This window comes from Hemitrygon akajei, unplaced genomic scaffold (genome assembly GCF_048418815.1).
Source record: "Hemitrygon akajei unplaced genomic scaffold, sHemAka1.3 Scf000059, whole genome shotgun sequence".
Taxonomy (NCBI): domain Eukaryota; kingdom Metazoa; phylum Chordata; class Chondrichthyes; order Myliobatiformes; family Dasyatidae; genus Hemitrygon; species Hemitrygon akajei.
The window spans coordinates 3180258-3206959 of NW_027331945.1; the positions used below are offsets into that span (position 1 = coordinate 3180258).

The 26702-nt window shown below is 44.5% G+C and overlaps 1 protein-coding gene across 1 annotated transcript in view; it reads left to right on the forward strand.

The window, feature by feature from the left end:
• Positions 1–22354: 22354 nt before the first annotated feature.
• LOC140721656 (uncharacterized) overlaps positions 22355–26702 on the forward strand; it is a 39804-nt gene continuing 35456 nt past the window's right edge. The window contains exon 1 of the mRNA XM_073036459.1: positions 22355–22383. The gene's annotated coding sequence lies outside the window, so the exon portion shown is untranslated. The remainder of the gene's footprint in view (positions 22384–26702) is intronic.

Sequence of the window (26702 nt, forward strand, 5' to 3'; positions counted from 1 at the left end):
AATAACAGAACAGATAGCCAACATGATTAAAACAAATAATATGGATTGGCCTGACAATGACCAAAATCGAATGTGACGAGCTTTGACATATTGTTGGGACCTGACTTTCAAATCCCAATCAACCCTGAAGGGAACTAATATTAAAGATGAAGATGTTCAGTGGGAAGAAGAACGCGAGAGGGCGATATCTGGGGATCAGAGATGGGAACAAAAACCTACCAAGGGACAGGTGGGGACAACAACCCGTTTTCAAATTAACAAGCAAGGCTGCTTCCTGCCGTGAGTACCACCCCTCAGGAAGAGCCCAATGTAATATTGCAAGTTGCTGGAATTCCAATTCCATTTATGATTGATATGCCGGCAACCACAACCACTCTCAATCAGGAAATTATATCGGAAAATGGATTCCAGCTATCAAACACTACAATCACTCTGTCTGGGTTCGAAGGCACGGAACGCACGTATTCACATACACAGCCACTACAGGTGTAATTCCAGGGGGATTGAGAAAAGCCAGTATTATGCACCCCTCTAGGGACAAAGTTCCCAGTCACATTAGAGAGGTTAAAGGAAGAGAGAACAGTGCATTACTGGCCGAAGTTCCGGATTTCCTTTGGCGACAGACAGGACAGGTGGTTCCCCATACCACCGTGAGGGTTTGCCTTGGGTTCAAGCCAAAGAGCCTAGGGTTCCTTGCCTACACCCTGATGAAACAAGCCTCCAGCACCGAGGGAGGCTGGCCAGACTTGGCCGCATGCCAACTCTGATACTAGAAGGACTCGGGTGAAGACAGGACATCTGGTAAGACACTCTTTTAATATTGACCGAACCCAAGAGGCTGTACCCCATCTCTGGGCAATCTCAGGCCATGAAATTGGCCTTGCTTGTTAATTTCTAAAACTGCCCCCCATCCGGATCACCATGAAAGAAGGACAGACTTTCCCATCCATTCTGCAATATCCCCTCAAGCCCGAGGCAATGTTTTATGAGAATGGAAGCCCTTTTGTGGATCCAGCAGGGAAACAATATTCTGGCGATGCGATAGTAACTGACAGTGAAGTAATTGAGCAGGCCTCTTTTGAAGCAGCTGTCTCATCCAGAAGGCTGAGCCGTTTGCTCTGACTCGTGCCTGTATCCTTGCAACAGTTAAAAGTGCGAACAATTACACGGACTCCCGTTATGCATTTGGAGTTGTACATGACTACCGGGCTCTCTGGGAACATGGGGATTCCTGATTTGCTCTGGCCACCCCATTAGTAATGCCTCCTTTGTAAACAACTTACTCACCACTCAACAGCTACCTCGAGGTTTGGCTATTATTAAATGTGCGGCCCACACCCGCATGACCAACCAGGTCACTAAACTCAATGCTTTAGCAGATTAGACAGCGAAAAGTGCTGCACAATCCTCGATAGTTGTAGTCTCCTCGGGTTCCCATCAAGGAATCCTCCGTGACTGAAGCAGAACGAGTTTGCCAGACATGTGGGAGGTACGTACTTTTCAGGGGGACGCCTCTGAGGAGGAGTGCAAGCTGTAGTTCCAGGTGGGGTGCCAGAAAGACCCCGACCGAGGTTTCTGGATCACCCCAGCGGGACAGGTTTGTGTTCCTACACAGTTTTTACCTATATTGGTCAATTATGCACACACCTGGAAAAGGAGGGAATGGTTGTTAACCTGCACACCGGGTACGACTCCCTTGACCATTTTCGTGTCTACAAGTTGATGTTACTGAATTGCCTAGAGTACATTGCTATAGATACTGCTTAGTTATTATAGATGCATTTAATAGATGGATTGAAGCTATTCCAACTACCAATAATACTGTTATGACTGTTGTGAAGGTATTATTACGGGATATAATTCCCAGGTACGGCCTGCCAGAGATGCTGAGCTCTGACAATGGCCCACATTTTGTGGCGAAAGCAAGCGAAGGGGTGTGTAACAAACTAACTATCAAGCAACAATTCCACTGTGTACACCACCCACGGGCCGCTGGCTTAGTGGAAAGTGTCAATGGCACTCTGAAGAGTAAATTGGCCAAACTAACAGCGGAGACTGGACTCACTTGGTTGAAGGTCCCACTGTTAGACTTATTCTACATGACGGTCACCCCACAGGGGAAAACAGTGTTGTCACCAGCTGAAATCATTTATGGACGGCCCATGAGGACACCCTGTGGACCAAGACCTTGTGTAACATTGTTCCCAGAAAGTCTACCAGGTAAATTGGATATGCATACCCTCGGGGAAGAGATGGGGAAATACATATGCCAACTAAACAAAATTTTCCAAGCATTACATTCACAGGTATGACAGGCTTACAAGGAAGAGAACCACCCTGCAGAGAGCAGTGACTATCCCACCCAAGAAACTGGGAATTTTGTCCTGACCAAGAACTGGGATTGAGGGAAACTCAGACCTCGGTGGAGAGGACCATATTAGGTGTTACTGACCACTCCACGGCTCTGAGACTGAAGGGGCAATCTCAGTGGATACATTGAACAGACTACAAACGTGTTACTGAAGGAACTGAGTAGAAGGACTCTCTCGGACTAAAGGGAAAAAGTATTGGTTGATCGTGGTGTGATGAACCTCTAGGTTTCTTGTCACTCAGAGAGTGCCTGAGTGACGTCAGCCGCCGGCTTTCTCAGCTCCTGTTTGATTCTTACTGAGAGAGAGGGAGGGGTGGAACTATTTGACTCTGCAGCGTGCTTACACTTGCTCACAGCTTGTGTTTACATAGCTCGCAGTTTGTTTTATTTAAGCAAGGACAGTCAGAGACAGACAGTCAGATGGAGAGAAAGAAAGAAGATGGAAGGTTCGAAACAAAAGGACCTAGTGGCCGAAGTTCGCTGTTTGAACTCTCCTGTGCCCACAAGGGTGGGTTGATTATTGATCCAGCAAATACCTGGAAAATACCTGAGGAGGAAGGTAAAGCTGCGTGAGCGCGGGTGACATCAGCGGCGAGCGCGGGCTTTAAAAAGCGACCCACTTTCAGGAGCGGGCAGCGGAGTGCGTGGGAGCAGAGTGCTGGGCTTTGGCTCAGCGGGCTTCGGCGCAAGAGGACTTCGGCAAGAAGCCTGCTTTTCATTTATTCTGACTAATCTGGGATCAGGTAATGGGGGAGACGGTTAGAGCAGTGGTGTGCTCCGTATGCAGTATGTGGGAGGTCAGGGTCAACACAGTTGTCCCTGATGACCACACCTGCAATAGGTGCATCCAGCTGCAGCTCCTATCAGACCGAGTTAGGGAATTGGAGCAGGAGCTGGATAAACTACGGATCATTCGGGAGGCAGAGGCAGAGATAGATAAGAGTTATCGGGAGGCAGTCACACCGAAAAGACAGGAGGTAGGCAAATGGGTGACAGTCAAGAGAGGCAGGGGGAGCAGACAGAGAGAGAAGAGCACCCCTGTGGCCGTTCCCATCAAAAATAAGTATACCGTTTTGGACACTGTTGGTGGGGATGACCTACCAGGAACAAGCTGCAGTGGTCCTGTCTCTGGCACTGAAGTTGGACCCGCGACTAGGAAGGGGAGGAGGGAAGAGAAGAGAGCAGTAGTGATAGGGGATTCTATAGTCAGGGGGGCGGACAGGAGATTTTGTGGGGAAGATCGGGAGTCTCGGATGGTATGTTGCTTCCCTGGTGCCGGGGTCCGAGATATCTCAGATCGGGTGCAGTTTATTCTCAAGAGGGAGGGCAAGGATCTAAATGTTGTGGTCCATGTAGGGACCAATGACGTGGGTAGGATGAGTGAGGGGGTCCTGCGTAGGGAGTTCAGGGAGTTAGGTGCGAAGTTGAAGAGCAGGACCTCCAGGGTAACAATCTCAGGATTGCTACCTGTGCCACGTGCGAGTGAGGCAAGGAACAGGAGGATTATAAAAATTAATACGTGGCTGAGAGGATGGTGCAGGAGGGAGGGATTCAGGTTTGTGGATAATTGGGCCTTATTCCAGGGAAGGTGGGATCTGTTCCGAAGGGACGGTTTACACCTGAACTGGAGCGGTACTAACATTCTTGCAGGGAAGTTTGCTAGAGCTTCTTGGGGGGGGGTTTAAACTAAATTTGCAATGGGCGGGGATCCAGAATGTGAGAGAGGATAGCGAGAGGATGAATAAAGGACAGGTGGGGACTACACGGTTCTGGAATATTAAGTGTGTAGTAGAGGAAGGTGGGGCGGAACAAGTGATAAGGAGGACTCGTGTAGAGAGGGATGGTCTGAAGGAACATGGAGTTCAATGTGTTGCAAGAATAAGTAAATGTAGGAAGGACAACAAAATTCTAGGGGCGTATAGCCTGATGGGAGTTCGGGGAGCTGGGTTAAGCACAATAGGCAGCGATTCAAACAGAGAGAGGAGAAATGGGTTAAAATTTCTATATCTGAATGCACGAAGTGTCAGGAATAAGGCGGATGAGCTTGAAGCCCAGGTGCGAATGGGTAACTATGATGTTGTTGGGATAACTGAGACATGGCTGCAGGGAGATCAGACCTGGGAAATGAATGTACAAGGGTATACGTGCATGTGGCAAAGCTAATGTCGCAGTAGTTATGGGGGATTTCAACATGCAGGTGAACTGGGAGAATCAGGTTGGTGCTGGACCACAGGATAGGGAGTTTGTAGAGTGCCTACGGGATGCATTCTTGGAACAGCTTGTACCAGAGCCGACCAGGGACAAGACTATTCTGGATTTAGTGTTATGTAATGAACAGGATTTGATAAGCGATCTAGCAGAAAAGGAGCCATTAGGAGGTAGTGATCACAATATGATAAGCTTTTATCTGCAATTTGAGAAGGATAAGGGCAGCTCGGAGGTGTCAGTGTTGCAGATGAACAGGGGAAACCATGGAGCCATGAGGGAGGAGCTGGCCAAAGTTGACTGGATGGATAGCCTAGCAGAAAAGACAGTGGAATAACAATGGCAGGTATTCTTGGGAATAATGCAGAAGGTGCAAAATCAGTTTATCCCCCAGAAAAGGAAGGATTCAAAGGGGGGAAAGGGGCCTCAGTGGTTGACAAAGGAAGTCAGAGACTGCATAGCATTAAAAAAAAGGAAATATGACAGAGCTAAGGTGAGTGGGTGGATAGATGATTGGGAAGTTTTTAAGGAACAACAGAACTTAACTAAAAAGACAATACGGGGAGAAAAAATGAGGTACGAACGCAAGCTAGCCAGGAATATAAAGGAAGATAGCAAAAGCTTTTTTTAGGTATGTGAAGAGAAAGAAGATAGTTAAGAACAATGTTGGGCCCCTGAAGAATGAATTGGGTGAAATTGTTATGGGAAACAGAGAAATGGCAGAAGAATTTAATGAGTACTTTAGATCTGTTTTCACTAAGGAAGACATAAGCAATCTCCCAGATGTCTGGATGGGCCAAGGACATAGGGTAACAGAGGAAATGAAACAGATTGACATTTGGAAGGAAACGGTGATGAGTAGACTGATGGGACTGAAGGCTGACAAATCCCCAGGTCCAGATGGTCTGCACCCTAGGGTACTAAGAAGGTGGCTCTGGAAATTGCGGATGCATTGGTAATCATTTTCCAATGTTCCTAAGATTCAGGGTCAGTTCCTGAGGATTGGAGAATGGCTAATGTTATCCCACTTTTTAAGAAAGGAGGGAGGGAGAAAACAGAGAACTCTCGACCTGTCAGCCTGACATCGGTGGTGGGAGAGATGCTAGAGTCCATTATTAAGGATGAAATAGAGGCATATCTAGATAGCAGTGATAGGATTGGGCCAAGCCAGCATGGATTTACCAAGGGTAAATCATGCTTGACTAATCTGTTGGAGTTTTTCGAGGATGTAACCAGGAAGTTAGACGGGGGAGATCCAGTGGATGTAGTGTACCTCGATTTTCAGAAGGCATTTGATAAGGTCCCACATAGAAGATTGGTGGATAAAATCAAAGCTCAGGGCATCGGGGGGAAGGCATTGACATGGATAGAAAACTGGTTGGCAGATAGCAAGTGTTAGGGTTAATGTTAGGGTTAATTCGAGACTGCCACTACAGGTCAGGAGTGGCTCGCGTGATATTAGGAGACAGGAGTACAAGGGAGGGAGGAAGCGAAACTGAGGATTCCGCTGCACCGAAACTGCTAGTGTCACGCGATTCAGTAAACAAAAGAAACAGGTAACTCGTGGGTGAATGGCATCGGGCCAATAAGGAGGACACAAGTGCCCGATATTACCAAATATGTACAACAAAGTTCGGCCTTACCAAATATGTGTAGCGAGGGGTTGGAATGGGGAAAAGGGGTATAAATAAGAACAGAATGTAAGGGGAAGGCAGAACGCGCCTTCTCCAGCGATGCTTGTGTACTCGCTGTGCCAGTTACGATTCTGCGATAAAGCCACGTTTCACTATAATCAGGTGTTGGTTGTCTCTCTTCCAAACGACCACAGGGCATAACCTGAGCCCAGCAATTGGTGACCCCGACGTGGGGAGGGAAGAGACAACACAGGCTGGCGGGTCCGACGGCAGACAACTTGCGGCCGCACCTCGATTAAGGTCAGGAAGTGCCTGTTATATCGAAGACTTCCACTAGATAGTTAAATTACTGAGTTAGATCTTGTCTGCTGACGGAACCTCACCAACCCCAAATTACCTTGGGAAAGTTCATTCCAGGTGCGGAATCGTGACTGGTAAGTACTTATTTTTTCTTATCCATTTTAGCAGGATCCTCCGCCCGTGGAAAAGTCTTCTGAGTGAGGGGAGTTGAGTACCCCGCCGCCCACGAAGGGCATAAAAGTCTCAGAAGTGAGGAGGAGAAAAGTTACGCGGTACACCGTAGTGCACGGAGATACTGACGGCGCCTACCTTAGACTGGTTGTTAAGAGGAGAAATCTCCCACGCGAAGGTCAGGTTTTAAAAGGCGACTGTCCCACATTTGATCCTCTCCGTGTACTAGGGAGCCATGGAGCACTTCAACTTCAAGTTACCAAAACTCAGACATTTGCGTGTTGAGTAACAGAGTATATGAGAGTTTTTAGAAATATGGTAAAATTGATAACTGTGCGAGTTCAATAATCTAACAGTGAGCAGCCGCAGGGGTCGGACACCATCAAGGTAGGAGTGGAAGTGTTCCTCCGAGGCCCGGGGAAGCTCACCTGGAACGAAAAACGGTGGCATGGTCCATACCCTGTAACCGAGGTCTCCAACAGGGCATTAAAAGGTAAGAAGGGAGGGTGACAATAACTGGCATAATTTTCTCACTGCTCCAGATCCACAAAAGGAAGCCAAATTAATCTAATTGAAACGATTGACGAAGAGGGCTCGGAGGAGGAAACGGGCAAGGATGAGTAACTGGATGTTGGGGTGGATAAGTATTGCCGCTCTCCTGGGACATCTCGTTCAGGGAGCGCCGGACCCCTGCGGGGCCAGAGTGATATTAGACGCCGACCCAAAGAGGGATAAAGTTTTTCTATTTAACCTTTGTGATGTGATTGACTGCTGGGGAGGTTCAGAAGCCGGATGGAAAGGATACGAAGTCTACATGTATCCCTTTGCGGCACTCGGACTAGGGTATCCACCCATCTATCCCAATAAACGAACGGCGGGAGGGCAGTGGTGTGCCTCTTGGGATGATGTTTGGTGGGGAATGGGGTGGACCAGACGGAAAGCTGACCAGGAGCCTGATAGAACTCCGGGCGTTGGCCAACGAGCTGAAAGAGCAGTCCGGGGTAAACAACCCAGTGGTAGATTGGCTGAATAAGACCTTTGGTAAGTGGGGAGCGTTCCTGGGACAGTTGGCTCTAGGACTGTCTATTTCAATTGCTATATTTATCACGTGTGGTTGTTGTTGCATACCCTGTATCAGGACCCTAGTCGTCCAAACTATAGATCGAGCCTTGACCGGAAAGGATGGACCTCCACCGGCGTACCAGGCACCCTTGTTCCCGGTGGAGAGGGAGGACATGGCCCTCCCGGAAACGGACGCACTACGGGAAAACACGGACTGGAATGGGCCATGCAAAGGGGGAAATTGAGAGTTGCTTTTGAATAAGTCTTCTGAAATGTTGCATGCTACTTGTAAAAATTGCTGATGTTTAGGGAACCCCTACCCATATTTTGTGACCCTAGGTCGGACAAATCAGGATATGCAAAGAGGGAGGACACGCCAAAGAGTGCCGGGGGATGCTCACCTCCCTGCCTGATCCCGACAGCCGCGGAAAAAGCTTGTAAGGGATGTGGCCTCAGGGAGGCCAAGGGAGGGAATGTTAGGGTTAATGTTAGGGTTAATTCGAGACTGCCACTACAGGTCAGGAGTGGCTCGCGTGATATTAGGAGACAGGAGTACAAGGGAGGGAGGAAGCGAAACTGAGGATTCCGCTACACCGAAACTGCTAGTGTCACGCGATTCAGTAAACAAAAGAAACAGGTAACTCGTGGGTGAATGGCATCGGGCCAATAAGGAGGACACAAGTGCCCGATATTACCAAATATGTACAACAAAGTTCGGCCTTACCAAATATGTGTAGCGAGGGGTTGGAATGGGGAAAAGGGGTATAAATAAGAACAGAATGTAAGGGGAAGGCAGAACGCGCCTTCTCCAGCGATGCTTGTGTACTCGCTGTGCCAGTTACGATTCTGCAATAAAGCCACGTTTCACTATAATCAGGTGTTGGTTGTCTCTCTTCCAAACGAACACAGGACATAACCTGAGCCCAACAAAGCAAAGGGTAGCGGTGAATGGGTGTTTCTCGGAATGGCAGGTGGTGACTAGTGGGGTGCCACAGGGCTCGGTATTGGGACCACAGCTGTTTACCATTTACGTTAACGATTTAGATGAAGGCATAGAGAATAGCATCAGCAAATTTGCTGATGTTACTAAGCTGGGTGGCAGTGTGACATGTGATGAGGATGTTAGGAGAATTCAGGATAGGCTGGATGAGTGGGCAGATACTTGGCAGATGGCGTTTAATGTGAATAAGTGTGAGGTTATCCACTTTGGGAGTAAGAACAGGAAGGCAGATTATTATCTGAACGGTATAGAGTTGGGTAAGGGAGTAATACAAAGAGATCTCGGAGTCCTTGTTCATCAGTCACTGAAGGTGAATAAGCAAGTGCAGCAGGCAGTGAAGAAGGCTAATGGAATGTTGGCCTTTATTACAAAGGGAATTGAGTACAAGAGCAAGGAAATCCTCTTGCATTTTTACAGAGCCCTGGTGAGACCACACCTGGAGTATTGTGTACAGTTTTGGTCTCCAGGGTTAAGGAAGGTCATCCTGGCTGTAGAGGAAGTGCAGCGTAGATTCACGAGGTTAATTCCTGGGATGTCTGGACTGTCTTACGCAGTGAGGTTAGAGAGACTGGGCTTGTACACGCTGGAATTAAGGAGATTGAGAGGGGATCTGATTGAAACATATAAGATTATTAAGGGATTGGACAAGATAGAGGCAGGAAATATGTTCCAGATGCTGGGAGAGTCCAGTACCAGAGGGCATGGTTTGAGAATAAGGGAAAAACTTCTTCTCCTAGAGAGTTGGGGGGGGGTCTGGAATGCATTGCCTCGGAAGGTAGTAGAGGCCAATTCTCCAGATGCTTTCAAGAAGGAGATAGATCGGTATCTTATGGATAGGGGAATCAAGGGATATGGGGACAAGGCAGGAACTGGGAATTGATAAGGAATTGATCATCCATGATCTCAAAATGGCGGTGCAGGCTCGAAGGGCTGAATGGTCCACTTCTGCACCTATTGTCTATTGTCTGTTGAATGTGTGATTGTCACTTTGTTTGATCCACTCGAGTGGATCTTTACATTTGGCAGTAACCTGTGAAGACCACTTGTGCTAACCCTTGCCTGGGGGTGGTAATTCACTTGTACAGGGTACCCCGTGACAAATCACTGTTGGTGATAATTCCTATAATCCATATGGGGATTTTGATGGAGTATCCCGTGGCTACCACTTTTGTTAACCCTTAACTGGATTTGGGTGTGTTATGTGGTAACCACTTGTGAGAAAGGTATTCTGTGGAAATCACTGTCAGTTATACTTTGTGTGTTGGATCTGGATTGGGAGTACCTTGTGGAATCTACCTGTGTGTTAACGCTTGCCTGGGTGGAAGTTCCCTTTGAAGATGGTACACATGTTATAAGCTAGTTTTGGTGATAATTCATATGTGGATTTGGAACGAAGACGGATAAGATCTTCGGCGACTGTTATCCTGTTTTACCACCGTGGAACTTGTGGAATTGGAAGCAATTGCCTACTTTCGACATTCACCTTCGATTACAAATATCTCTCTCTCATCATTTATTCCGTGGATGAGCTGAACTTTCATACTTTACCATCTTAAGACTCTAAGCTTGGTATTCCCTGAGCTCAATGGTTTGGGAGTTATATTTACACATATGTACACACATAACACTGTTAACCATAGAACACTACAGCACAGTACAGGCCCTTCAGCCCTCCATGTTGTGCTGACCCATATAACCCTTAAAAAAATGTACTAAATCCACACTACCACATAACCCTCTATTTTTCTTTCATCCATGTGCCTGTCCAAGAGGCTCTTAAATAGCCCTAATGTTATAGCCTCCACCACCATCCCCGGCAAGTCATTCCAGGCACCCACAACCTTCTGTGTAAAAAAACATACCACTGATGTCTCCCCTAGACTTCCCTCCCTTAATTTTGTACATATGCCCTCTGGTATTTGCTATTGCTGCCCTGGGACACAGATACTGACTATCCGCCCTGTCTATGCTTCTCATAATCTTGTAGACCTCTATCGTCCCCTCTCATTCTTCTACTCTCCAAAGAGAAAAGTCCCAGCTCTGCTAACCTTGATTCATATGACTTGTTCTCCAAACCAGGCAACATCCTGGTAAATCTCCTCTGCACCCTCTCCATAGCGTCCACATCCTTCCTATAATGAGGTGACCAGAATTGAACATAATACTCTAAGTGCAGTCTCACCAGAGATTTGCAGAGTTGCAACATGACCTCTCTACTCTTGAACTCAATCCCCCTGTTAATGAAGCCTAGCATACCATAGGCCTTCTTAACCACCCTATCAACCTGTGCAGCAACCTTGAGGGATGTATGGATTTGAACCCCAAGGTCCCTTTTGATTGTTTTGCTTAAGTTGTTATATTATAAGTAGATACAAATAAAGATAGTGGTGTTAACATCAAAACCAGACTCCATGTGTGGTCTATTGCTGCTGGTTCATTTAAATTGTTACAGGTATGTAACAGTGGTGTTCATGTTTATGTCTTTGAGAGGGATCACCCCAGTATCCGGGGTCCCCATGTTAACACATTTCTGTGTCTCTGTCACACCGATGCCAAACAGGTAGAACTAGGGGCCTGCTGGGTTTGTGCCGAAATTCCGCAGCATAGTAAAACTATGCTTCCAATGTCAGTAATCCCGCTCAACCAGAGTGAGGAACTCTCAGCCTGGGCTTTCTCAAATAACACCCGGGGAAGAGAAATGCGGAACTGGGGTCCAGTCAGAGATGACTGTGGCTGTCAGTGTTTTGAGGGATGGTATCTCAGGCTCCCACCAAACGCAAATTCCCAGACTGGGAAACATGCATCCTGGCCATACTTGCAGGTGCCCAGCAGCGGAGAGGAACAACTGAGACTGAGCAATTTTGGATGATCACTTTTCTCTCCTATGGAGTAGCCAGGAATCCACCAAAGATAATCAATTTGGCTACAGCACTTGAGCTGGCCACAATACTGCAGGGGCCCTGACAGAAACGCAGGCCCAAGTAACAGAAATATCCACTGAAATGATTGCAATCCGGCAAACAGTCGTACAGAATCGCATGGCTTTAGATTTTATCCTAGCTGAGAAAGGGGGAACCTGTGTTATTATTGACACAGAATGCTGCACCTATATCCCTGATGAGTCTACTAACATTACATCCCTCTCCAAGCACACTGCCACGGAGATTGACAGCATCAAGAAAGTAGGGTAGGATTTACACAGGTTCACCGAAGGGTCGAAATGGTAGTATTTGAAGGCCTGTTTGGTAATATGTGAGGCATGATATTGCATTATGGCTTAATAGTTGTGCATATCATTGTTATAATTACTGTTGTGCACTGTTTTTATCCATTGATAAGTCAATGCTGTACACTGTTGCTTTCTCTGTGAAAAAATTACTGCTTTGTTGATCATGTAATGATCAAAAGGAGGGAGTGGTAAAGTATGTAAAAGGGTTAACACTTCCTTAAACAATAGCGCCTGTTCTTCTGAAAGAAATTGCTGATGATCAACCGATGTACTAAGCCATGCTGAGCCATATTTCTTCTTGAGGGTAGCTAGCTAGGGTTTCTGGATGTTTATCTGAATTGTGCACTCATGTGTAGAGATAGGACAGCTTCAGTCTGTTCTATGTGTGTAAGCCATTATGACTATTTTGTAATTTATCTTTAATATAGTAAATAACTTTGGCTCCAGCCTGCCTTGTGTGGTGGGTATCTGGACAGATATATCTGTGGTGTAAGGGGAATTGTTAGTCAGTTAGTGGATTGGGTGGGAACAGTCATAGACTGTTCCTGTTTGAGTGACTAACTGAGTAAGCCCCAGATGCTTGGAGTAAAGAGTTTGTAGTTATACGGTCTCTGAGTGACTTTTTCCAGATTCGACTTCCACAGAATGGGAGTGGTTTTAAAAGGGCTGGGCTGCTGGAAGCACATTACCAGACCTGGAGTAATTGCAACTGGATCTGACAGAGGCATAACTGGTTCTTCTGGGCACATTCAGTCTCACTCCAACTGTTTCCTACCTTCCATTTACAGGTATGTAATGTCTAAAGGACCAGTGTTTGAGTAAATGAGACTCACCAAACTTTCTCCTGACTGAATCACTGGATTCTCTGAGTCAGATGGGTTCTCTCCAGTTGATGCTCTCAATCCTCAGGCTGGTTCACTTGTTGATGTTCCCTCGTCTTCAGTCGTGGTTTGCTTCCAGTTGTGGTTTTTCTTCCAATAAATCTCTCACCGCAGGTCTAACTTTAACATGAAAGATAATGAAGCACTTTAACAATAGAAAAGAGAACCAAACGTTTCTGCTTAATGTTACTAACAACAAAACTCACTGAAATTTAAACGTTGAAGGCAGATATAATGATCTCAGTGAACAATCTTTCACTGTCCCTCACACGTCACAAAATGATATGGGATAAGAAGGAGCCATCATTCAGTATGGTAAGACATAAGACACAGGAACAGAATTAGGTGATTCGATCCAGCTGGTCTGCCCCACCACTGGGCAGATGAAAACATGGCTGATTTTCATTCCAACACCATATTTGTAACCCTGAAACTACTTAGCAATCATGAGTATATTACTCTCTGTCATAAATATACCCAAATGGCAGCCTCAACCAACCTCTGCAGCAACAAATTACATAGATCAGACATCTTTTCAACAAAACAATAATTCTCAGTTTTAAAGGGAACAACTTTATTCTGAGACTGTGCTGCCAGATCACAGGCTCTCCATCTAATGGAAACATCCTCTCTGTGTCCACTGTATCCAGGCTTTTCAGCATTTGGTAGGTTTACTTAACCATACATTCCCCAATCACCCCCACTGTCCCTCTGAACTCCATTGAGCACAGGTCCAGAACCATCAAATACTCCTCATACATAAAGCCAGTCATTCCTGAGATTACTCTTCTAAACCTCATTAGCAACAACTGTACTGAACACATTTCCCGGAAGAACAGACGGATTGGTACCAGGATTATGTTACAGGTAAAAGCTGTGTTTTCTTTACTGTTCTACTATCACAGAATGATCCATTTCCAGGTTAAAACAGGTCCATTTCAGGAAATATAAACCATTCCAGGGTGAGTGTAATAAAAAGAAACTGGAATTACCAGAGACGCTCAGCAGGTAAGGAACAGCTGTGGGGAGAGGAGCAGTCTTTACAATTCAGGTTAATAACATTTTGTCTGAATGACTTCAAAACATTTTCAGTTTTTAGTGCAGATCTCCAGCAACTTGACTTCCACTGAGTGACAGACTTGTGACAGTGGGGGGGGGGGGGGGGGGGGGGAGGGGGGGAGATTTCCAAACATAGATTGAACACAATACTCATGGTCTTTTTCTACTGTTGTAAACATGAAACAGCCCATTTACTCACAGCCTGTCCCTGTGAGAATGGAATGGGAACTAATCCTCTCCTCAGATTAGCAGTCATTGCTTCCAAAGGAACTCCAGTAACAAACACTTGATCCCAACAAGAAATACTCATTCAACACCTCATAAGCCCAAGCAGCTCGATCCCCAGGTCCATTTTACCTGGATCAAAAACTGTGATATCCCAGGACCCATCCTCACAGAGTCACACAACTGAATCTGCCACTCTCCGACCCTGAGATTCTCACACAATGTCCCTGCATCTCACACTGGGTAGTGCAATCAGGGATTTTCCTACAACCAATATCCAGCTGCTCAAAATTTCTGCTTCATTTCAGAAGGATGACCATCCAGCGCCATCTATAGAAGCACTAACCAATCTCAAAGCCAAAACACCGACAGTTCCATATGCTGGGAATGCGATCACGGGATTATAGCCCAAGTACCAACTCTTCTAGTACTCTTTGCTGACAGTCACAGTTTGAAAACAATGCACAACAGAACTGGTACCTGATGACCATCTGGCATTCCAGCTAACAAAAACCAATTCTGGAAATAACTCAGCGAGGCCAAAGGTGCAAAAGTACATTTCACAATGAAGACAAGGGTTAGAAGAAAGATTGCTGATATATAACATTGAGATAGTGGGATATAGGGTGGACCAAGTTTGCCCCAGATGCTTGATATACATCACTGAAGCTGGGGGAGAGAGAGACTGGACAGAGGTTGAACAAGATGGGCTGGGAATGAGCAGATGGAACCAGGTGGGAGAAGGGTTCAAGGACAATCACTGATGATCCTCCAGCAATACACAGATACTGAATGAATAGTACTGTATAAAATATTCTAAAATGACAAAGTTTAAACAAACAGCAAGAACTTTGCCATATATACTTTGACCCTCACCAAATTTTTATCAACACACCATAGAAAGTTTCCCATCCGGACACTTCATGCTCTGCATGGTAACAGCTCTGCCCATGACTGTGAGGAACAGCAGAGACCTTTGGATACTAAACAACATATTACAGAAACCATTCTCCCCTCAAAGAAATCTTTCTAGACTTCCTAGTCCCTTGGTAAAGCAGGCATTGAAATCAAAAATAGAAACATAGTATCATAGAAATTTTACAGCACAATACAGGCACTTCGGACCTCAAAGTTGTGCCAAACATGTCCCTACATTAATTGCTAGGCTTACCCATAGCCCTCCATTTTTCAAAGCTCCATGTACCTATCCAAAAGTCTCTTAAAAGACCCTATCGTATCCACCTCCACCACCGTTGCTGGCAGCCCATTCCAAGCACTCACCACTCTCTGAGCAAAAAACTTACCCCTGACATCTCCTCTATACCTACTCCCCAGCACCATAAACCTGTGTCTTCTTGTGGCAACCATTTCAGCCCTGGGAAAATGCTTCTGACTATTCACACGATCCCCACAATTTGGGATGTTCTCCTTTTTCACCCACCCCAATCAGGGAGAAGACACAACAGCCATAAAGCTCAGGACAAATGCAAGGAGCCTCAGGAAGCGAGGTGAGTTTGGGGAAGTTAACAGGACTCAGTGGCCAACATCAGATCTCCCCAACACAACATGGAGGAAGCATCACCACCCATCTGGGAACTGTGTGCACACACCACATGATCTTATGTCACAAAGCAGAGGGTGGGGCAGATCTGCAGTAAACAGCCTCACGTGACCTGTCGGCAGGACTTCCATTTCAACTCTGCAGAAAAAGACAACCTGGGCTCCTGGTTTGGATCATTCAATGCAGATTCAGTGAAGCCGACATATTTTTGATGAGCCCAGATAACTGGAAAATAAATGCGTAACTCGCCCTCAGTTTGGGGCTCACGGCCAACATCGGATCTCCCCGCTCGGGATCGGTCTCAATACTCACCGATGGGAAAGTGATATCTTCAACCCACAGACCGTGATCCAAGAAGTGAGGATCCCTCCCGATCCCGCAGACGATCCACTTCAGCACTGAGCGGAAAGGAAATCACCATCCATCCGAAGACTGTGAGCATGTGTGCAATGATTGTTACATCATCCAGAGGGCGGGGCAGAAACAGACACGCAGATGCTGCCCATCTGCAGTTAAATGGGAGGGGCAAATGTGAACACATAACCGGTGGGGACTCCCAACCCAAGCAGATCACCCCAACTAACCTCCCACTCTAGACATCTCACCTATCCCAGAAGTTCTGGGAGTCTCCCACATATTGACAGCGGCTCCCTGATGCCCAGAAATTATATATAATATCCGGGAAATTATCTTTTTGAGAGTGAGCCAGCAAGAGGGAGAGAGACATCCTGATTAGTCTCTCTTTGTGCTAAGTAGACCTATCAGTTTTCTCTGTGGGTGGGCTTTACAGTCGACCTCTCTCTCTCTTTTATTGTCCATCGGTTCTGTTCAGTGTCTCAACTAACCTTGAAGGACTGGTGCCAAACTACAAAAGTTTGCCAGTTGATTAGTTCTGACGGAAGCTGTCCAAAGTAAAATCTGTGAGCACAGGACAGTTGAGATTCAAAGAGCTCTGCCAGTTGATGAAGCTGATTTTGGTGCTGCCAAATTCTGATTGTGAAGTAGAAATTGCACTCAGAATGGCGTGTCACATTAAGACAGAATTCAGAAGTCTGCTGTCTCACAAAACACTTGCGAATCTGATGTCTTGCAAAATTAACAATTTCATTAATACAGAATGCTGTGAGGTTAAAACTTCTGGCAAAATGCTCTAATTTGCCATGCAAGCCACATCACAGTGTAAGGAATGTTTGCAAAATAGAAAAGCTCTTTGCATTAGTATTTAGTTATTAGCATTGAGACTGCCTACAAAATACTCTACAAGGAACATATATATATATACACATACATATATACACACATATATACATATATATACACATATATACATATATATGTGTGTGTGTGTGTGTGTAAATAGATTCAATATGTGATCTAATAAATTGTTGTGCTCTTTCATAATCAAATCTCCTGTATGCATACACACTTGGAGGTCGATGGGGGGAGGTGAGGACTTATGGGGTTGTGAGGGGTGGGGGTGGTGGTGCTACATCCCTGAAATTAGTTTTTGCAGGGTAGGATGTCTGCCACAAACTTGCCCCTCACATCTCCTCTCACCTTAAATGTATTGGACATTTCAACCCCTAGGTAAAGATTTCGTATTTCACTCTATCTGTTCCTCTGGCAATCGTATAAACGCCCATCCAGTCTCACCCCAGCCAGCGCCGCTCTGGGGAAAACAAAACAAATTTGTCCAAACTCTCATTATAGCTCATGCCCTCTAATCCAGGCAGTATCCTGGTAAACCTCTTCCACACTCTCTCCAAAGCCCCGACATCCTTCCGAGAGTGGGGGCGCCCAGAACTGTATGAAACACTCCAGATGTGGTCTAACTAGTTTTATAAAGCTGCAACACAACTTCCCGACTTTTGAACTCAATGCTTCAACTAATAAAGACTATCATGCCATTTGCCTTCTTAACCACCCGATCAATCTGTGCAGATCTTTCAGGCAGCGATGAGTCTGAAGATCCCTCTGATCATCGACACTGCTCAGGGTTTTGCATTTAACAGAGTCCTGTCTCCCGACATTCCACTCACCGAGCTGCCAAGGTGATCATCACTAATCAAATCTCACTGCGCTTTCTCAAGTCCAGTAGAATTTGTTGCCAAGTGAGAAAGTACGGGTAGGTACAGGCACAGAGAAACACTGACGTGTAGCAGCATCACAGGCAAGTACATTCAGATAACACACGGAACGTAAATATGCAATTCTCTGTCAGTAACAATATAGAAACATGTTTAACGTCATCCTGCTAATCGGACCGGAACAACAGGGGCTGAGCGGCGGCTCATCTCAGACGGTTCGGTGTGAAGGTCTCACAACCCGGACCGACCCCGGCAGATTCTGTGAAGGAAGCGAGGCGAGGCCGCCAGTTCGGGAAAGTTCATCCCCTCCCCCTTCAGGTTTCACTGATCACCTTGTGTTTCCTTCTCCCTTCCCCACCCCCACCTTTTATTCTCCAGTCCCGCCGAAGGGTTTCGGCCGGTAACGTTGACTGTACTCTTTTCCTAGATGCTACCCGGCCTGCTGAGCTCCCCCAGCATTTTGTACGTGTTGCTCGGATTTCCAGCATCTGCAGATTTTCTCTTGTTTGAGTTGGGGAAAGTTTACGGGACATCAGAACTCCGCTCTCGAGACCGGCTCCAGTACTCACCGAAGGGAAATTGTTGGTGTCGCCCGGCAGAGAATAATCCGTCCCCGGCTCCACGCCCCGAAGAGCAAAGACCCACTCCCGATTCCGATCACTCCACCGACCCGCTTCCACAAAGAACGAGAGAAACACCGACCATCAAGGACTGAGCTTGCGCGATGTCGTCAGCGCGTCAAACGGGCGGAGCCTCGGAAACAAACCCGCAGATACTGCGGATACGCGGTAAAACGGGTTCAGGTGACGGTGGAGGGTCGCCCATGTGACCCAGTGACTCTGCTCCTCTTCCCTCACACTCTGCCCGACCCATGCTGCATTTCCCCACGTTAATTCATTATTTCCCACATTATTTCATGTTTACGTCAGATACATTTTTAATTTTCCCTCTATATCTTCCCCGTCCCCACCCCTCCACCCTACTGGTTACAGAGTTAGGCATTCCATTCCCACCCCAGACACAAAATTCAGACCCAAACCGGAAATATGCAGGTTTCATTTAAATCAGTTTTGTTTATAAACACTCATTTCTATTCACATTTCTCCGGAGCCTCACTGGACTGGAACTGAAACATCAAGTGAGAAACAGCACGAGGAGACAATTCAGCCCCTCTAACTAGCAACAAGATGGCGACTGATCTCCCATCTCAGCCATATCTTTCGGCCCGATCCTCGTTTCCTCCAGTCCCCACACATCTGCCGGCCTCTGTTTTATGCGAGGAAGGTCACCGAGTCTTCACCGCCCTCTGTAGTGGGGATTTACAGACATTCATCACCCTCGGTGTAGAGACATTTCCCCTCATCTTAATCCCAGACAGTCCACCCCCGTTTTCAGAGACTGGGATTACTGGTTCAACCGGTAATGATGTTGTGCATTTCAATGTGTTCACCTCTCAGTTCTCGATTCTCTAAATGAAAGGGTTATCGCATTTGATTTTTCTTCATATGATGACACACCACTCCAGGGATCAGTCTGGTGAATCTTCATTGCACTCTCTATAACAAATACGCTCTAACCTCTTTGTTAATCCTCTATGGAATTAATTTACATCTTCTGCAGCCCGGTGTTGCCCCAAACACTCACCTCCCACCCCTGTCAGTATTTCCAACTTCCACCTCCCCCTCACCTGGACCCACCTCTCACTCCCCAGCTCTTGCCCCATCTCCACCCCTCACCTCTTTTCTCCGACTATTTCCCGTCCACTCTCAGTCCAGAGGGAGGGTCTCGGCCCGAAATGCTGACGGTCCATTTCCCTCCGCAGATGCTGCCCGACCCACTGAGTTCCTCCGGCAGTTTGTTCTTTGGTCTGTATAACCCGTGTTAGTATGGGGAGCCGGATTTTACACCATATTCCAGGTACAGTCTCAACAAAACACTATGTACTGATTGCAAAGCTACGAAATTGAATGCGAATAGCCTCCCCTCCCCCAACTCCCACTTTTTCTGCGTCACCAGCAGACTGGGACATCTCACATCTCGCTGCCTCCGCCAGGACATTAAACTGTGAACAACTGTGGTCAGGGACTGATCTCTGGGGAACTCCAAACGCTACCTCCTTCCAGTCTGAAAACGACCACACACACACTACCGGCAGTCTATCGATCTCCAACGAAAAATCCTAATCACCTACTCCTGAGGTTCAGTAGCATTGCTGACTCTGAGTTTACCACCGTCAAATGCCAGGAGGGACACAATAATCAGAAAGTCTCTAGTCGCAGCCGTGTAAATAAAATGTGATCTCAGTGAGTGTGTGGCGCATGCTCAGAATGGGAAGGAGATAGACAAACTGAGCCAGGCCACAGACTGATGAAGGGGAGGAATGATCATTTTGATTCAGAGGGAAGCAGAGAGTTTGATATTGTGCCTGATGCCGGAACTGTGGCCAGTTAGAAGGTGAAGTCTTGTTCCTCCAAATTGTTTTGAACTGTGACTGTTTTCTTTCTGAAGGCACCATGGAGACTAAAATTATCTGAGTTGAAATGTTGTCCTTCACCCACTAACGTGCGTTGTAAACTTTTAAAAGTGCAGAAACCTCTGTACACTTTTTGTGTATGGGAATCTCAAACACAACAGCACGTTGGTTCCACTGTATCTGCCAGTTTACCAGCGTTTGAATACCACCGATCCTTCATTGTGGAGGCGGAGATGCTGGAGAAGACAGCGCCCCACTCGCTACAAGGAGAAACCGAACACGTGTCCATGTCCGTGATCTGATTGGATACATTTCCATGACGTTGCAGCATTGTGACATCATTCACTGGGTCTCATTTTGGAAGGGATTCAGTCGGCCGTTCACTTGCTCCGTGTGGGTGAAGAGAGTCAGTCAGTTAACCCACCTTGTGATGCTCCAGTGATTTGACAATAAATTTCTGTCCGGAGTGAGCAAAGAGTTTTACTCAGTCATCCCAGCTGCTGCAACACCATCAACTTCACATCAGGGAGGGAGTTCAAATCAGCTCCGTGTTAAATGTTTAACCATCACGGTGACTGAAGGCAGCTGCAGGATCACGAGGGACTGTTACTGTCAGATTCTGCAGTTCTTGTGGCTGCTCATCGCAACCAGGACTGAACCCTGGTCTGTGAGCCTTGGAGGAGTCTGTTCTGCTGATGTTAGCCTTAAACTAGACTGGTGTTTAATACTGTGGATCTGTGAAAGATAAATCGGTTCTGTATCAAATCCCGTTTCTCAGGTACTTACAATTTATACTAATGAGGCCACTCGGCCCATCTTGTCCCTGCCCATGTTTCTGTTCCATATCAGTATTTTAAAATCTATCCCTGCCGCTCCCCCCTCACTCCCTCTGTGATGACAGGTTGCAACTAGTCAAAACTCGGTCAGAGAAAAGATTTCCCTTGAATTTCAAGGAATTATATAAATCTAGAACACATCACAAGCCCTTCAGCCCATAATGTTGTGCCAACCAGAAACTGCCTACAATTACACTACCGCGTAGCCCTCTAATTTTTTTAGGGTCCATGTAACAATCTAGGAATCTCTTAAAGTACCCTATTGTATCCAACTCCAACACTGTCACCGGCAGTGCATTTCACACACCCACCACACTTTGTGTGGAAAAACTTACCTCTGACATATCCTTTGCAACTTCTTCCAAGCACCTTAAAACCATGCCCCCTCATTTAGCCATTTCAGATGAGCTTACTGTGGTTTTAACGTTCTTCAGAGCTCTGGACTAAGGTGGTTAAACTCCTTCCCTGCTCTTTTCAAAGTTTTGTGTCATTTTCACTCATTTCAAAAGATTGTGCCTCAGACAGCTGGGTTGTTGCAATGCGCCTCCAAACTCTGACAGCAGACGAGAGAGTGAATTTTCAATGGAACAGAGTCAGAAACCAAAGAGTTGCCAGCTTGAGTCAGGGCTTTGGGGCTCCAGAAAGAGATGGGGCTTAGGATTTACAAGGAGTAGGAAGAAGAGGAATCAGACCAGCAGGATGTGACTACAAATGAAAGATCCGAAACATTTTGAAACTGGTCGATCGAAAAGCAAAAGGATGGTTAATTTCTGCAAAATATTGGTGGAAATTATCAGATCAGGCATCAAGTGCAGAGAGGAATAAATAGACAACGTTTAGGCTGACCCCCTTTAGCATGTCTAGACTGTGTACTCCTCTGCTTACCTGCTGCCTGAACTGCAGAGTTCCTCCTGCATTTTGTGTGTGTGCGTTTCTATATTTCCAGCAACAGCAGAATCTCCTGTGTTTCCAAACTGCATTTGTAAGCATGTTCTCCTTCGGCATTAGACATGCGGAAAGGTTGCTGTTATTAAGTACATTGTTTATGGGAGCTGTATTTTTGCGTTAAAAGAGCTGCTGAGTTTTCTACACAATAAAAAACCTGAGGTATAGGCATGGAACCGGAGCTTGCAGAAACTTTTAATGGCACCGTGATTACCCAGAATGCTCTGCGTCACAATTTTCGCCGTCACTGAAGCACCGATCGAATGCGCAGGCGTCAGGATTGCGGGTGCTCCCGAATATCGCGCATGCGCAGTACACAAAAGGCCTCAGGATTTCGGCTCCAGGTAAGGAAGAAATCGTGGCGTGTTCTTTCTGCCCCGAATTCGGGGCAATTGCTCTGGATTTCGGACCACCGTAACCCCGGGACAGTTCTGTTCTTTTCCCTCTCTCTCAGCCCAACGATCCGTACACGAGCCCCGGGGAGCTTCCAGTTGATGAGGGAATGGGAACCGATGAGCTGAGCTCCAGCTATCTGAATGCAAGGATTGGGAACTCGGAGAAAGGGAACAAAATCGTTTCCATCACCAATTGAGAAAATCTCCTTTGTTCTACCTCCAATCACAAACAAGAGAAAATGTGCAGACATTGAAAATCCAAGCAACACATCCAAAATGCTGGAGGAACTCAGCATTAGTATTCTTTCCCATAGATGTTGTCCGGCCTGCTGAGTTCCTCCAGCATTTTATGTGTGTTGCTTGTTCTATCTCCTGTTGTTTTGAACTTTTGTACCGGTGAGAACATGTTTTGATCCATTCTGTCTGGGTACATAATGATATCAAACACTTTTGCCCTGGGCAACAAGTATCTTTCACATCACAAAGCTGCCAGACTCCAGTCAGTGCCCTTCACTTCATATTCACTGGCATTGCCAACAATGAGTTCAACACCGTCAGGTGGATGGTTCAGGGGAAATAATTATGTACAATACAGAAACTGGGGTTACCTGTGAGTATTGTGGCGATGCAGAAGTTGCTGGAGAATTTGCAAGTGGGGGGAAGTGGAGTGATACTTGGAAATCTGACTTTTTAAATCATCATTTAGCAAGCAAATCAGATATGGATGGTGTGCAAAAGCTGGAGTGAGAAAATCCTTCATTATCCTCTGCAGTCCTGCTACACAGGCTGTGTGGGAGTGCAGATGAACTCAATCAAACCTAGAGGAGATCAAAGTTCTGATTAACAGTGTTTTGCTAGCTGTTAAAATAAATACCTCTCTATTTAAAATTCAGTGTACACATGTTGTCTGTGGGTAAAAATTGCACAGCACATGATTTTTCAACACACCGGTCATTACAAATTAGAGGGGACATTGGTGGGAAGGTGGGGAGACCTCCAGTGTCCCTGATGCCCTCACCTACAAATTGTGCATCCAGCTGCAGCTTGTAACCTGCACGTTAGGGAGTTGGAAGTTGAAATGCATGAATTCCAGATCATCCGGGAGTTGGAGGGGGTGATAGATATGACAAGAAGAGAGATGAGTTGCACCCAAGGTGCAGGACACAGGGAACTGCGTGACAGTCAGGAAGGGGATAGAGGTTAAATAGCCGTCACGGAGTACTCTTCTGGCCATCCCCTGTAACAACAGGTAGAACACTTTAGAAACTGTTAAGGGGGATTACCTCACAGAGGAATGTCAAAGGGCTGATAGCTGATTTGCTTGTTAGGGAATTAAAACTAACAGAGGATTAAGATCCTGGTGGTAAGGCTTGCTCGTGCTAGTGTGTGCTGGGGGGGGGGGGGGCTTAAACTAAAGTGGAGTCAGAATGCCAGAACAGACAGTGGAGAGGGTGAATTGAAATGACTGATACCCTTCGTATACCTGAGGAGTAGAAATCTTTATGTTACTTCTCTATCTAAATGTGCAATGTGTAATATATAGTAATTATAGTAAGGACAGTCAATACAATTGTATTAGCATAAACTAATCAGTCTGATAACTTGGTGGAAGGAGCTGTCCCAGAGCCTGTAGGGCCTGGCTTTTATGTTGTGATACCGTTTCCCGGATGGTGGCAGCTGGAACAGTTTGTGGTTGGGGTGATCCTTCAGGCCTTTTTGCGCAGCTGTCTTTGTAAATGTTCTGAATAGTGGAAAGTTCACATCTACATTTAAAAGTAAAATTTTGAGGGTACAGAATCTTTATGTTCCTGTTATATTATCAATGGATAATATAACCCGGTTACTTAGTATAATTCATTTGGCACAAAAAAGAGAGGAAATGAGTGTGGCAGTTGCTTTGGATGCAGAAAAAGCATTTGATAGATTGGAATGGGATTTTTTATTTAAGGTATTGGAAAAATATGAGTTAGGAAAATCTTTTATACAATGGATTAAAACCTTAAATACTAATCCTCAAGCTAAAGTAGTTACAAATGGTCAGATTTCAACACCATTTTGCTTAACAAAGTCAACTGGACAAGGCTGCCCATTATCACCTGCTTTATTTGTATTGGCAATAGAACCATTAGCTGAATTAATTAGAACAGAATTAGACATTGGGGGCTTTACAGTTGATCAAGAGGAATATAAGATTAATGTATTTGCTGATGATGTTTTGATTTCTTTAACAAACCCATTGCAATCTTTGCACAGATTATCTTTTAGATTGGAAGAATATGGGAAAGTATCAGGGTATAAAGTAAATTGGGATAAAAGTGAAATTTTATCCCTTACCAAAGGAAATTATAATCAATGTTGATTAGTAACTCAATTTTGATGGTCAATAAATGGGATAAAATATTTAGGTATTAGAGTTGATAATGATGTAAAAAAATTAGATAAACAAAATTATTTTCCATTATTAAAAAAAATAAAAGAGGATCTTGATAAATGGATGATGTTACCAATAACATTAATAGGTAGAGTTAATGCTGTAAAAATGAATATATTTCCTAGATTGCAATATTTATTTCGAACTTTACCAATACAATTTCCTCAGAAGTATTTTCAAGAACTGAATAAATATGTAAGGAAATTTCTTTGGAAAAGAAAGATGTCAAGAATATCATTGGAAAAATTGACATGTAAATTTGATTTAGGAGGGTTACAACTTCCAAATTTAAAAAAAATTATTATAAAGCAAATCAACTTTGATTTATTGAGTCTTTTTTTGATGAAGAAAAACCGGCATGGATTTGAATAGAATTAGATAAGATAGGAGAAAACATACCAGAAGATTTTATATATAAATGGGAATCCAAATGGATACGGGGGAAAAAAATCTCCTATATTAAGACACTTGATTGATTTATGGAATAAGGTAAATATGGACAATGAGATAAAGAAATCTCTATTAGCAAAAAGAACTTTAATTCAAAATAGGCTTATTCCTTTTACAATGGATAATAAACTTTTACATAATTGGTTCCAAAAGGGGATTAAATATATAGATGATTGTTTTGAAGGAGGTATATTGATGTCGTTTGATCAATTAAAAAATAAATATAAAATATCAAATAACACTCTTTTCTGTTATTTTCAATTAAAGGCTTATTTACGAGAAAAGTCGGGTCAAACAATGTTGATGCCAAAATCTAGTGAAATAGAAATATTAATTCAAAAAGGAAAAATTAAAAAAATTACATCTTGTATGTATAATTTGATTCAAAAACAGAAAATTAAATCAGGAATTCATAAATCAAGACAAAAATGGGAATCTGATTTGAATGTTAAAATTGATGGAAAAATCTGGTCAAGATTATGTTCTGATAGTATGAGAAATACAATAAATGTTCGACAGATTAATACAATATAATTTTTTACATCAATTATATATAACACCACAGAAAATAAATAGATTAAATTCAAATATGTCTGACCAATGTTTTCGATGTAATCAAGGAATTGGTACTTTTTTACATTCTACTTGGTCTTGTTTTAAAATTCAACCATTTTGGATAAATCTAAGACTTTTATTGGAACAAATTATTGGAGTACAACTCCCACATAGTCCAGTATTATTTTTATTAGGAGACATTGAAGGGACAATACCGAAACTTAAATTGAATAAGTGTCAGAAAAAATTTATAAAAATTGCATTGGCAGTAGCCAAAAAAGTTATCGCAGTTACTTGGAAATCTGATTTATATTTAACTGATTTAATCTGATTGTTGGAATAATGAAATACATAGTTGTATTCCACTTGAAAAAATTACATACAATCTAAGAAATGAATATGATATATTTTTGAAAATTTGGCTCCCATACCTACAAAAGATAGGATTAAATACATAGGTCCTTTGAAGATAAAATTATAAAGTAATTGGGGAAAGTAAAAATAAATATTAAAATTATTTTGAACTCCTGGAGCATGTGGGGATCCTCCGATATCCAGGCAATCTTTCTCTTTTTTTTCTTTCTTTAGATAAGGGTTAAGAGGGGGAGGGTTAAGGGGAGGGTTAATATTATTTTTCTCACTATTTTATCATCACATTTATTCTTTGTAATTTTCTAAAATTTTAATAAATAGAAAAATACAACTTCACGTGGAAAATCTTCAAAAAAGCGAGTGTCTGAATTCAGATACTGAAAAGATCTTTTTTTTTCTCACAAGCTTAATAATACGTTCTTTGTCTCTGAAACGGAGAAAACGCACAACAATATGTCTG